The sequence below is a fragment of the Amblyomma americanum genome, chromosome 4, assembly GCF_052857255.1.
Source record: "Amblyomma americanum isolate KBUSLIRL-KWMA chromosome 4, ASM5285725v1, whole genome shotgun sequence".
NCBI classification, from domain to species: Eukaryota; Metazoa; Arthropoda; class Arachnida; order Ixodida; family Ixodidae; genus Amblyomma; species Amblyomma americanum.
This window is the reverse complement of record NC_135500.1, coordinates 19,575,277-19,587,103: the sequence shown is the minus strand read 5'-3', so window position 1 is coordinate 19,587,103 and position 11,827 is coordinate 19,575,277. Positions and strand designations below refer to the sequence as shown.

Sequence of the window (11,827 nt, the reverse complement as noted above, 5' to 3'; positions counted from 1 at the left end):
GAGAGCGAATGTCATGGTCCGGCGATTTGCACAGGGCACAAAGAACTGTTGGTTTATTCATGTCGGCCGCAGCTGCTGGATTAGGGCAGGTATTTTGCATATGGCCTTCTTTGTGGCAGTGATAACAAAAAATACGACGAGGTCGGAAGGGCTGTGGTTTGACGATCGCACCGTAGTAGGTAAGGTACTTCGGGAGAGTCAACGGGCCTTGCAGGATGAGCAGGTATGAGCCCCGGCGACCCATAGGCCGTGCTTGCAGTACAACGTGAGTTGAGCAGCGAATATTTGCGCGCACCTCCTCGGGAGGGCTCGTGCTGTCGACATGATAAACCATACAGCGGAGTGTGTCAGGACCAGATGCAAAATATATTTGCACCGGGACATGCTTGCTGTCATCCAGGGGGATCCGCGTAACTGCGCAAAGGTTCTGGGCGTCCATCAAGGATGACAAGTTTACCGTGATGGTGTTCGATGGGCGATGGACGACAAACCCGCAGTAGTTCGAAGAGCCAAGAGCGTGGTCAATTGTGGCTTGAACATTCCGGGCAGGTATGGCAGTCATATCAAAGCGCAATGTAGGCTTGATGGTAACGCGGAACGAGTTCGCAGCAGGCGGAAGAGAGCCTTGACTCACGGGAGGCATCTGTGGAGGAGGCTCAGACGCTGGTGACGGCCCTTGGTGGGAGTACTGAACTGGCGCGACGGGCACAGTTTCTTGAGTGAGTGCCACGGGCACGGAGACGGTGGAACAGTCCATGTCACAGGCCAAAGTCGTAGCATCGGAAGACGGCGCAGGTTGGAGGCCCAGAGGCGCTGACGATTGCATGGACGTGGAGGCTGCGTCAGGTGGCAACACAGCGGTCATCCGCGTAGCTGTCGTCGACAACGCAGAATCCATGCAGACGCGTAGCGCGGCCTCGCTCGGCAGCGCCGAGTTAAGCCTAGTTTGCCCCTGAGGGTTCCGGTTGGGTTTTCTCACTTGAGAATGCGCCCACCTTGCCGGGAATTTCTCCGCACGGGCGTCGTCAGCATTCGGTCTCACGGAGGGCACTGTCCGACCCACACCACACGCGAGAAGACAGCGAAAAGCGAAAACACAGACCTAGAAGCAGATACGTAGCCACCCACTCCCAGGAATCTATGAATGCTAAGTAGAGGATGACGAATTCTGCATGCTGTCACGTAATGGCGGTGGCACTCCAGCTAGAAGGAAGACGACGAAAAGGGCTTCCAAATAAAACTTTCTTTAGGCTGACTTCCGCCCGCAAAAAACTGAATGACTCGGCGGCAACGTAGCAACAAGCGTGCTCGGCCAGAACCACCTAGACTAGGAGAAGGCCTCCGCACTCGCCCGCACCTATCCTCTTACGTCACCACACTCTGCCCTAGCCGTTCCACTGCGCGTGGTGTCGCTCTTGAGCACCAGAGGCGCTAGGTGCTACGCGACGCACGAGACGCGCATAGCGTGCGCTGTCGAGATGCCGCAGGTGAACGTCGCTGCACGTGGTTCGGTTTTTTGCATTTATTCCTCTGTGTACACGTGCGGTCTGTTCGATGTCATGAGACGATGCTGTGTGCCAGAGGAAACTACGACAAAGGGCCAAAGGCCAGGCTGTTTGGGTTCCCAAGTGATCCCGTGCGAAGGAAAAAATGGCAGCGGGCAGTGCGACGGGACGATGTCGACGTTGGAAAACTGAAAGATCCACTGGTAAGTGTTGTCTCGCTTTTCAATTCGTGCAGTGATGATTTATATGAACAATGTACAATGAAAGTGTATTAGTGCAAACTGCGATATTCCATTTTTATATAAATACGTTTTCAAGTGACCATTTATTTACACGTGTAATCCACGTGGGCTCGCACGCGTTTGCGATGGCGTGTGTATACTCATTCGTTGAACGGCTCATGGGTCAGTAAAATGCGCTTTTCACAGATCTCGCGCTTAGATTTGTAAGCGTATGCCACAATTTTGCAGGCGTCAAAGTGTGTTCATAATATGATGGCGCTGGTTGTTTCGAGGTTTGTGAACGGCATTTCAAGCCCGAGCACCTACGTACAACATCGAAATACACGGATTGCGACGGACAGACCATCGAGGTTCAAATGCAGCAGACCCGGCTTACGCCTGATGCCATTCCAACGACCTTTCCCGACTGCTCGCAGTATATTTCGGATTCTCGCCAGTCGAGAGAAGACCCTGATGTCAAGCGAACACGTGTGGAGAGCGAACAGCTTCAAAGGGCCTTAAATCAGTCAGCTTTAGCGCACGAGAACGAGGAACGAGAGAACCAAGTTAACAGCCTCCAAGACATCAATTCACGCCTGCACAAGCTGGGAGAGAGAAGGTTTTGGACAGCGGTACCTTGCGACAGCTGCATGATCTTTGCTCACGTACGTCAAAGTGACAACAGATGCTCCCGAGATTTTTGTGTCATTGTGACTGTGTCGTCGGATATGTCTGTGCGTGTGTTTTGTAGAGGCGCTCGTCTTACATCTGACAAGTGTTTTGAGATACCGGATTACATCCACGATTTCCGCGTGCTTGTTCAGCTCTTGGATAATGTCGAGGACCACTGCACTAAAGGAGGACCACAACAAGTGGACAAAGGAAAGGCTGCACTAAAATTGGTCATCTCACTTCTTGACGATATTTCAAGTGGGGACTTTCTGGAGGACGAAAAGGTGGGCGCTGTGACGTTCCTCAAAGAGCAGTGTCACCTCCTCATGAAGAGGAATAATGCTGTTCGCTACTCTGCGGAACTTTTGGTCTTGTGTAGCATTTTGTGCAATATTTCACCGCATGGCTACAAGTTTTTGAGGAGCAGTGGAAAGTTGGTGTTGCCTCATACTGCTACAATCAGGCGTGTCTGTGGTGCACTTGATGTTAGTCCTTTAAAGGAGCAAAATGAAGAGGGCTTCCTAAGATATATGAAAAGGAGGGCAAGTCTGCTGAAAGCTCATGAAAGAAACGCAACATTATTTGGTAGATGAAATACACTTACAGCAGTTCTTTGAATACAAGGGTGGCAGCATAACAGGTGCTGCTGCGAACTGTTCTGAACTTGCTAAGACAGCGCATGTATTTATGGTGCAGTCTCTCCTGTCACCGTTCAACGATGTTGCACACATCCTTCCAGTGTCAAAAATTACTGTGGAGGAACTGCATGAAACTGTAAAAAAGTAGTCTTGAGACTTGAAGAAGCGAACCTTCATATTGTTGCAGTCATCACAGACAATAATTCCATTAACCGGAATGTAATGGCTTTGTTCAGTGAAGCCCAGAAGCTCGAAATTGTTTACCCCCATCCAGCTAATCCGCAGCAGCCACTCTTTCATATTGTACTCTGTGCATTTACTGAAATGTATCAGAGAGAGAGAGAGTAAACTTTATTGTTCCAATTGAGAGGTTTGGTTGCGTGCCCGGAGACTGCCGATGTCTTCCAGGCTGAGCGTGGTTGGCGCCCCTAGTCTAAGGCACCACTGTCCCTGGCCATCCGGCATGCGTGGCTCACTAGGTCCCTTTGGACCTTAAGCTGGCTGCTGGTTAGCCGGTCCTCCCACTGCTCCGCATTTGGGTCTTTATTATTTCTGAACGCTACATTGTGTGTACATTCCCATGTGATATGATATAACGTGGGGGTTGCCCCGCACCACGGACATGTATCCCTATACTGCTCTGGATACATCTTATGTAGGACATGAAGGTTGTAGAAGGTCCCTGTTTGGAGTCTTCTCCAGCATGTCGCCTCGTATTGTGTTAGCTGAGGGTGTGGCTGGGGGTATTTGCGCCTTCTGTCTTTAATGAGATTGAGGATAGCTGCGTACGTGAGCTCCACCGTCATCCCCGGGCCGTCCGAGGCATTTGACGCACCAGCTCGGGTAGTGAGCTCGCGAGCTAGCTTGTCTGCCTTCAGACTGCCTTTGATTCCTGCGTGTCCTGGTACCCAGTAGATCCTATGTTGGATATTTTCATTGGTTCGCTTCGTTTTCAAGAGTATCTTTAGTGCTTTTTTATTGATTCTTCCTGCCATGTAGCGTCTGCACGCTTCCTGGGAGTCAGTTAAGATTGTGAGAGATTTGTTGGTGCGATAGCCCTCGGCTGCCGCTAGGGCTACGGCTATCTCCTCTGCCTCAGCTATCGTTCCATCTCTCGTGGATGCACCGCTGATGAGGTCACCTTCCTTCGTTGTTACAACCGAAACTGTTTTCTTGATGCTTTGGCTGCGATTCCAGGGATACAGTGTGGCGTCAGTGTACACTACTCGATCTTGTGTGGCTATCTTCGTTTCTACATATTTAGCCCTTGCCTGTCTTCTTGCTTCGTGGAGGTTTGGATCCATATTCCTGGGTATGGGACTAACATGGAAGGTTCGACGTATTTCATCTGGGATATTTTCCGACCTGTCCTCGATGTCCAAGGCTTCTTTATAGTTCAGCCTTCTTAAGAGGGCCCTTCCTGTTGTCGAGTTCCTTAGCCTTTGTATTTGCGACATGAATTGTGCCTTACTAAGCTCATCAAAAGTGTTGTGCAGCCCCAGTTCTGCCAGCTTGTCGTTTGACGTGTTTCTTGGTAAGTGCAGAGCTGTTTTGTAGGCTGCTTCGATTAGAACCTCCGTCTGATTTTCCTCGCTTTTGAGCATGTTGTGGCATGGTAGTGAGCAGATTATTCTGCTGATGACTAGGCTGTTCACTAGTTTCAGCGTGTCGCACTCCTTCATGCCGTATCTTCTGGATGATACTCTGGTTATCATGCGGCAAACTTGTTCCGTTGATTTTTTAAGGAGATTTATCGTGTGGTTGCATTTGCCGTTGCTCTGTAGCCACATGCCTAAAATTCGAATAGTCTCCTTTTCCGGGATGGTGTTGTCCCCGAGCTTTATTTCTAGTCTTGTATCCATTGGTTTCTTTCCTATCCTAAGGATTTCCGATTTTTCGGTTGAACAGGTTAAACCCCTCGTTTTGGTGTATTGCTCGATGCAGGTTGCTGCCTCTTGCAGTTGCTGTTCCTTCTGCCCCAGTGATCCCTGGTTCGACCATATAGTTATATCGTCCGCATATATGGCGTGTCCTATGCCCGGGATGTTTTCAAGTTTCCTTGCCCGACCGATCATGCTTAGATTAAAAAGGATTGGCGATATAACCGATCCCTGCGATGTGCCTTTGTTTGGTGTGTCTATGGTACCGCTTCTTATATCTCCTAATCCTACTGTGGCCGTTCTTTCTGCCAGGAAAGATTTTACATAGTCGTGGATTCTCCTTCCGCAGTTGGTATTGTTGATGCCTTCCATTATAGCCGCGTGGCTAACGTTGTCGAAGGCCCCTTTGATGTCAATTGCCATAATTATGTTTTCTCCTTGCTGCGGGGAATTGGCAATTACCTCATGTTTGAGTTGTAGCAGGATGTCTTGCGTTGACAGGTTTGCCCTGAACCCAAACATGCTATGGGGATACAACTCATTGTCCTCTAGGTAGTTTTGAATTCTTTTGGTTACAATTCTTTCATAGAGCTTGCCGAGGCAAGATGTGAGTGAAATGGGCCTCAGGTTTTCTATGTGTAGTTTCTTTCCGGGTTGGGGATCATTATAACCATAGAGTGCTTCCATTCCTTGGGCACCAGTCCTGCCTCCCATTGTTTGTTTAGATAGGTAGTGAGCTCTTCGACTGCCTCGTCACCCAGGTTGCGGATTAGGGAATTCCTAATTTTGTCTTCTCCAGCTGCTGTGTTTCTTTTGATGGACCTAATTGCAGCATAGACCTCATCTCTGGAGATCGGTTTGTCTTGCTCCGGGTTTTCTCTGCCTTTGTAGTTTTCTTGATAGGCCGTGGGTTTGTCCTGGCCGTAGCATTTGATGCTGACTGCTTTAAGTAGCTCCTCATCGGTTCCTTCAGGCTGGTGGACAAGGCGGTGGATGGCCTTGTTCCATTCCGTCTTTGTTTTGGTAGGATCCATTAGACTCTTTAAAATCCTCCATGTTTTAGTCGTGCTCAGCGTGCCGTTAAGTGAGTTGCTGAACTGTTCGCAGTTTTGCCTTGCTAACTGCATCGCGTATTCCTCCGCCGTTGCCGTAATTTCGGCGATTCTTTTCTTTAACTTTCTGTTCCACTTTTGCTTTTTCCATCTTTTCACGAGGCCTCGTCTTGCCTCCCACATCCTGATTAGTCTCGAGTCCAGCTCTGGTGTAGTCTCAGTTCTATCTATTTCCTTTGTATACAGCTCTTGTGCTTGATTTAGCTGCTGGGTCCACTGCTCGATTGAGGAGATCTCCCCTTTTATCTGTTTACATTTCCTGCGGAAGTTATCCCAATCCGTAATTTTGGCCGCACCTATTTTTCTTTTGACGTATTTAGTCTCTTTCGTGGTTCTGATTATGTAGTGGTCGCTTCCTAGGTTCTCTAATAGATTTGTCCACTCTGCCTGTGCTCCTTTTACGAAGGTTAGGTCTGGGCATGTACCTACGCTGACGCTATTGCCAATGCGGGTGGGTTGATTTTCATCTGTGAGGAGGGTGCATCCTGTGAGTTCCGCCGCTTCGTTTACTCTTGCGCCCTTCTTTTCCCCATTATGGTACCCCCATTTTGGGTCTCTCGCATTGAAATCTCCGGCTATAACGAGGATGTTGTCCTTAGCTTTCTTGCTTATTTCTTTAAAGAGTTTGTTGAAATCTCCGTCCTTCTGTCTTAGGGGGCTGTATAGGTTGACAATGAAGATGCTTTTTTGCTTTCAGCTTACGTTTCGGTATGGCTTCTGTTATTGTGTGTTCGATTTTTGTGTCCGGAATCTCTCCATGATCTATCGTATTTAGCCTTTTGTTGATGAGGGTTGCTATCCTGCCGTTTTCTTGGCATGTGAAACCCTTTAGTGATGGTGGTGTGGCTCCTTTTGATTCCTGCAGTAGGAGGAAGTCCGGTGGCGTTCTTTGTGTGTAAATGAATTGCTGTAGGAGTCCTTGTTTCCTCTTAAATCCTCTGCAGTTCCACTGCCAAACGTTTAATTGGTTTTGTCCAGCCACGATAGTTCGTTAGAGGTGCTGCTTGAGTTTTCGGTGTTGAATCTTCTTTCGTTGTATAGCCTGTCTCGGGCTTCACTCGTTATCTTTTGTGTGTTCTGAGTTTTTATGTAGCTTTGGATGTACTGTATGTCCTGATCGTGGGCTGCCTGTTTTAGCATTAGTTGCTCTATTTGTTTACTCTGTTGTTCTATCTGTTTACTCTGCTGTTCTTGTATCTGCTTAAATTGCTGCATAGCCTGAATTAGTGGTTTTAGCTGTTCTGTTAAATTGGGTTCTTTAGGTTGCTGGAGCCTATATTCTGGGGCTGGGGGTGATTTTTGGGGGCTGCTTTCTTTTAACCTTCTCACCTCCCTTCTGAGCTCTTCTATTTCTCCTAGTAGCTGTTTGATAATCATTTCCAGTTCCCTGTCTTTTCTTTCCTGCGGAGACAGTGATTTGGGAGGACCCGCTTCCCAGCTCACCTTGGTTTCGTTGGTTTTCTTTTGCTGCGGTGCCGCGTCTTGTTTTTCCTGTTGTTTCCCTAGAGGTGGATACGAGTCGTCTCTCTTCTCTCCTCTGGGTTTGCCTTTGGTTCCTTCCTGGGGGCCCTTGCTTCTGCTTCTGCTTCTGGATCTTTCATCGAAGTTGCTGCCGTTGTGGTCTTCTCTTTCCGAGCTGAACCATCTTGGTCTTCGGGTGCGGCTCCTGCTCCTTCTCGACTGTCCCATGGTTCTTCCGTAGCTGATGTGTTGCCGTCCTCTCAGCTCCTCTTTAGTTTTCAGTCGTTTCTTGCAGTCGCTGCTGCCTGTGATGTGGGCTTCCCCGCACATCATGCACTTGATCTGGCATTCGTATTCCGTTGCCGGGTTCTTGGTTCCACATTGCCTGCAGGTTCTTGCTTCCGGCGTGGGGCAGACGTCGGAGCGATGCCCCTGCTGGCCGCAGACGAAACAACACTGCCTGGTTGGTCTATACGGATATGTCTTATGCTCCACTGTGTCGAGTATCACCCATTTTGGTATAAAGGGTCCGTCGAAGGTGATGAGAGCTTTTCGGCTTCTCCCCAGAGCTCTTGCGGCCAGGATTTTCACCCCCTTGGTCTGGACTCGGAGGTTTTCTTCCAGTTCTTTCGGCGTAAGGCCTAATGGTATGCCGTGAATTACTGCTCTTTTGACTTCCTCCGGCATTGCTACGTACGTTTGGACGTCGTAGCTTGTGCCCTCGAAGGTCAGCTGATTGGTTTTCCTAATGTTGTCTGCTGTTTCTTCTTCCGCTGCGCTGGCCATAATGATATTGGATCCCGGTCTCAGCCTGGTTAGAAGGCTTCCTCTACTGATCTTCCCGCCGCTTGCCCCGTAAATGGTCTGTGCGACCTGATACGGGTATTTATCTCCCACCTTGAGTCCACCACGTGGTCTCATTATGATTTTGACTTCCTCCCGCGGGAGTGGTGGCAGCGCTTGCGTACGTCGTCGTTGCTCTTTCGCCAGATGTTCTTGTTGCGCCGCAGGCGTTGCTGCGTCGCGTCTGACGTCACCGGCAGCTGCGTTTGCGGGCGCCATCTTGCCATTGTTCTTCCCTTGTAGAGGCTCCCTTGTTTTCGAAATGGCAGCTTCCTTGAAATGTATCAGAAACAATTGGCTAAACCAAAAAAATCCTGACAAATGTCTATATTACCCACCTTTTCCCTGTGAAACCACAAAGTAAGAAAATGGAGGGTGCTTCATTCACATTCTTTCTTTTCTTTCTTTCTTTCTTTTTATTTTGACAGAACTGGTTACAATACAAGACCGAATAACACACATTGGTAAAAAGCACTGCCAAGGTAGACAGCTGCATGAGGCTGAACAAACTAATACTGCGAAAGTGGCTTTTGAGCTAACGTATAAAGCATTAAATCCTACAAATATTGAGAGGCAGAACGTGAAACTTGCTCTGCGAATTTTTAACTCTTTTGTTTCACCTGCTTTGAGGATAAGAGGCGAAACACTGCATCTGACGCTTGCAGATGGTACTGCAGATTTCATTGACCTAATTGTGCGATGGTGGAGCATCGTCAATGTCAAGACTCTCCATAAGGGACACAGAGTGAGAGATGTGTGGCAAGAGCCAGCACGAGAAATCAATGGCGAGCAGCTGCAGTTCCTCGACACATTTGTTACCTGGCTCGACGACTGGAAAAGTAGGTGCCTGCATACAGGGGCGTTGACAAAGGAGACCCACTCAGCTCTCCGGCTTTCCTCATACGCCTTGATCGAAGTGTCAAGATATCGTTTGGAGGAGCACGGTTGTACATACGTTCTCCATGAAAAATTTCAAACCGACCCCCTGGGAGCTCGGTTTGGAAAGTACCGTAAGCTCTGTGGGTCCTATTACAATGTGTCGATCACACAGGTATTTGATGCTGAGGCAAAGATCCGCCTCCAGAACACACTGATCTTGTCAGATATGCCAGCATCCACTGACACTTGCAAAGAGCCGTGTGCTGAAATCCTGTTTGAGAAATATAACATAAAGCTAAGAAGCTGTGACCTAAAGAAGCCCCGGGAAGACATGCCGGCATTGGTGTACATCGCTGGCTACTGTGCCTATGCTGCTTTGAAGCACCAGCCTTGCAATGACTCATATGTATCAGCAGCGCGAACACAAAAAGGAAGAAGAAGAAGATAGTACAGAGCGCAGAACTTCCAACTTCTATTTGAACGAAAACTGAGCCCGCACTTATATACACACACCAAAAAAGGCCCACCAGAGGGAGTGGTCAAGCCACGCGAACAAACTGGGACCCACACGATTTACAGGGCATCAAAAGATAACAGGAATCACACTATACAATGAGATCAAAGGTATGGAGCATGAATGACATGTGTAAACAAAATGAAAAAACAGGGTTGAGCATGCGCGAATGACAAAACAGAGTTGAGGGCGCGATTTTGCTAAAAAACCAAAACATGAGACAGCGAGAATACGAAAAAAAAAATAGCGAAACGAAGGATGAGCGCCAAAAATTAACACGGCTAGAACGAAAAAGCGACATGTGAAGTGTGCCTCTAAAAACCGGGTAAAATCAGATAAAACCAGACAGGAAGGTGATTTCTTTTTGAGATAATGAAATAGAAGGGGTGCTAACGCAACCTTCCTTAAGCCCTGAGATGTGGGCTGCTTCAATGATTTCGCGCGTTATTTGGTTTTTATGTTTTTTCAAGACAGTTGCCTTCTCAAAGTTAGGAATGCATTTCTTTTTGCTGTCACATACCCGGCAATGTGCGGGCAAGTTCCTCAATGGCGCCCCAGTTAAGTCGTTCTTGTGTTCAATTAACCTTTCATTTAAACATCTTCCTGTTTGGCCTATGTAAGCCTTACCGCAGGTTAAAGGGATGAAATACACGGCGCCCTCCACACAAGGCACAAAAGGGTCTCGGTGCCGGTTTGTACAGCCACTGTTCTTTTTCTTTTTGTTCACTTTGTTGCACAGGCTGGACAAGCGCAGTTGGGCTGAAAAGAACGTCTATACCTGCTTTTTTACCAATTTTCTTAAGATTATGAGATATTTGGTGCAGATACGGCAAAACGGCAACCCTATTGTTCCGCTGTCGCGTGTCATCCGGGGCTTCCCTATCATGCTTCATACCTATCAGGACTTTTTTGCTATTGACGTCAGGAGAGATTGCGGGTACCCTGATTGCGTCAGCCTCAACACCTGATTCGAAAAACTGTCATGCAACTTGTGTTAACAAGATTTTGTGAGTGCTTTTATAAAAGTTGACTTCACGATGTTCCTTTTTACAACTTTTGAGTGGGCTGAGTCGTAAGGCAGGATGGGCTTATTGGCTCTTGGTTCAAATAACCAGCAGACGTGGTTCTCTCCGAAAAAGCCTTTAACTCTAGAAACCGCATTGCGTTTTGTTCTGGGAATTCATGGGTAACTTCAAGAGGTAATAAAGTATTAGAAAAAACGTGGAGGACTTGAGTTGCTTCTGTTTTAAATGCTTCAGTGTCGCAATCTAAGAGAACCAGGAAGTCATCAACGTACCCGAAAATTTTGAGAACGCTTGAAGACTCGAGCTTGTCCTTCAAGGATCTGTCATGCATAGCCAGGAAAAGGTCGCTCAAAATGGGGGCAATGCAAGAGCCTATACAAATGCCTTGCTTTTGTATGAATCTGGAGCCGTTCCACTCAGTTACTGTAGATTTTAGGTAAGTGCATAGCAGTTCAATGAAGCCGTCCGCAGATACGCCACACTCATTTTGGAAGGCCACCACACCGTGTCTATCGATGGCGTCACGAACACATTCTATGAGGGCATCCTGACGGATGGAATAAAACAGATCCTTTACATCAATGGAGAAGCCATTGAACGACACTGCTCTGTTCTCATGCAGGAATCTAACGACTCCTTCGGTATTTTTTGCAAGAAAGTGGTCATTGACTGGAAGTCGCTTGAGGTTACTTTGCAGAAACTTGGCGACTTCTTTTTGCCAGGTCATCTTTTCAGACACAATCGCACGCAATGGGCATCCAGTCTTGTGCGTCTTGCCGGTAAAAAACATTTCCAGACAGCCAGTCTTCTTTCCTTGTATTGCACGTGAAAGGCTTTCTAAATTCAATCGTTGGCATAGCTTCTTTGCATTACTTCTTAGTTTTGATACGGATGTTCCGCATTTTTCAAAATTGAACTGCTTGAACTGCTTCCGTTGCCTTTGACATAAACACTCGTTTTTGGAAGGACGGCAAACCCTCCCTCTTTGTCGGCGGTTAACAATGACAAATTTTTCTTTGTTAAATATGACACAGCCTTCATGATTGGGAACCTGTGTCTTTCAGCGCTACAACGCGT

General features: G+C 47.8%; 1 pseudogene; it reads left to right on the top strand.

Annotated features, from left to right (window-relative positions):
* The first annotated feature begins 1,559 nt into the window (after positions 1 to 1,559).
* LOC144127749 (uncharacterized) lies at positions 1,560 to 11,380 on the top strand (annotated as a pseudogene).
* Positions 11,381 to 11,827: the final 447 nt, after the last annotated feature.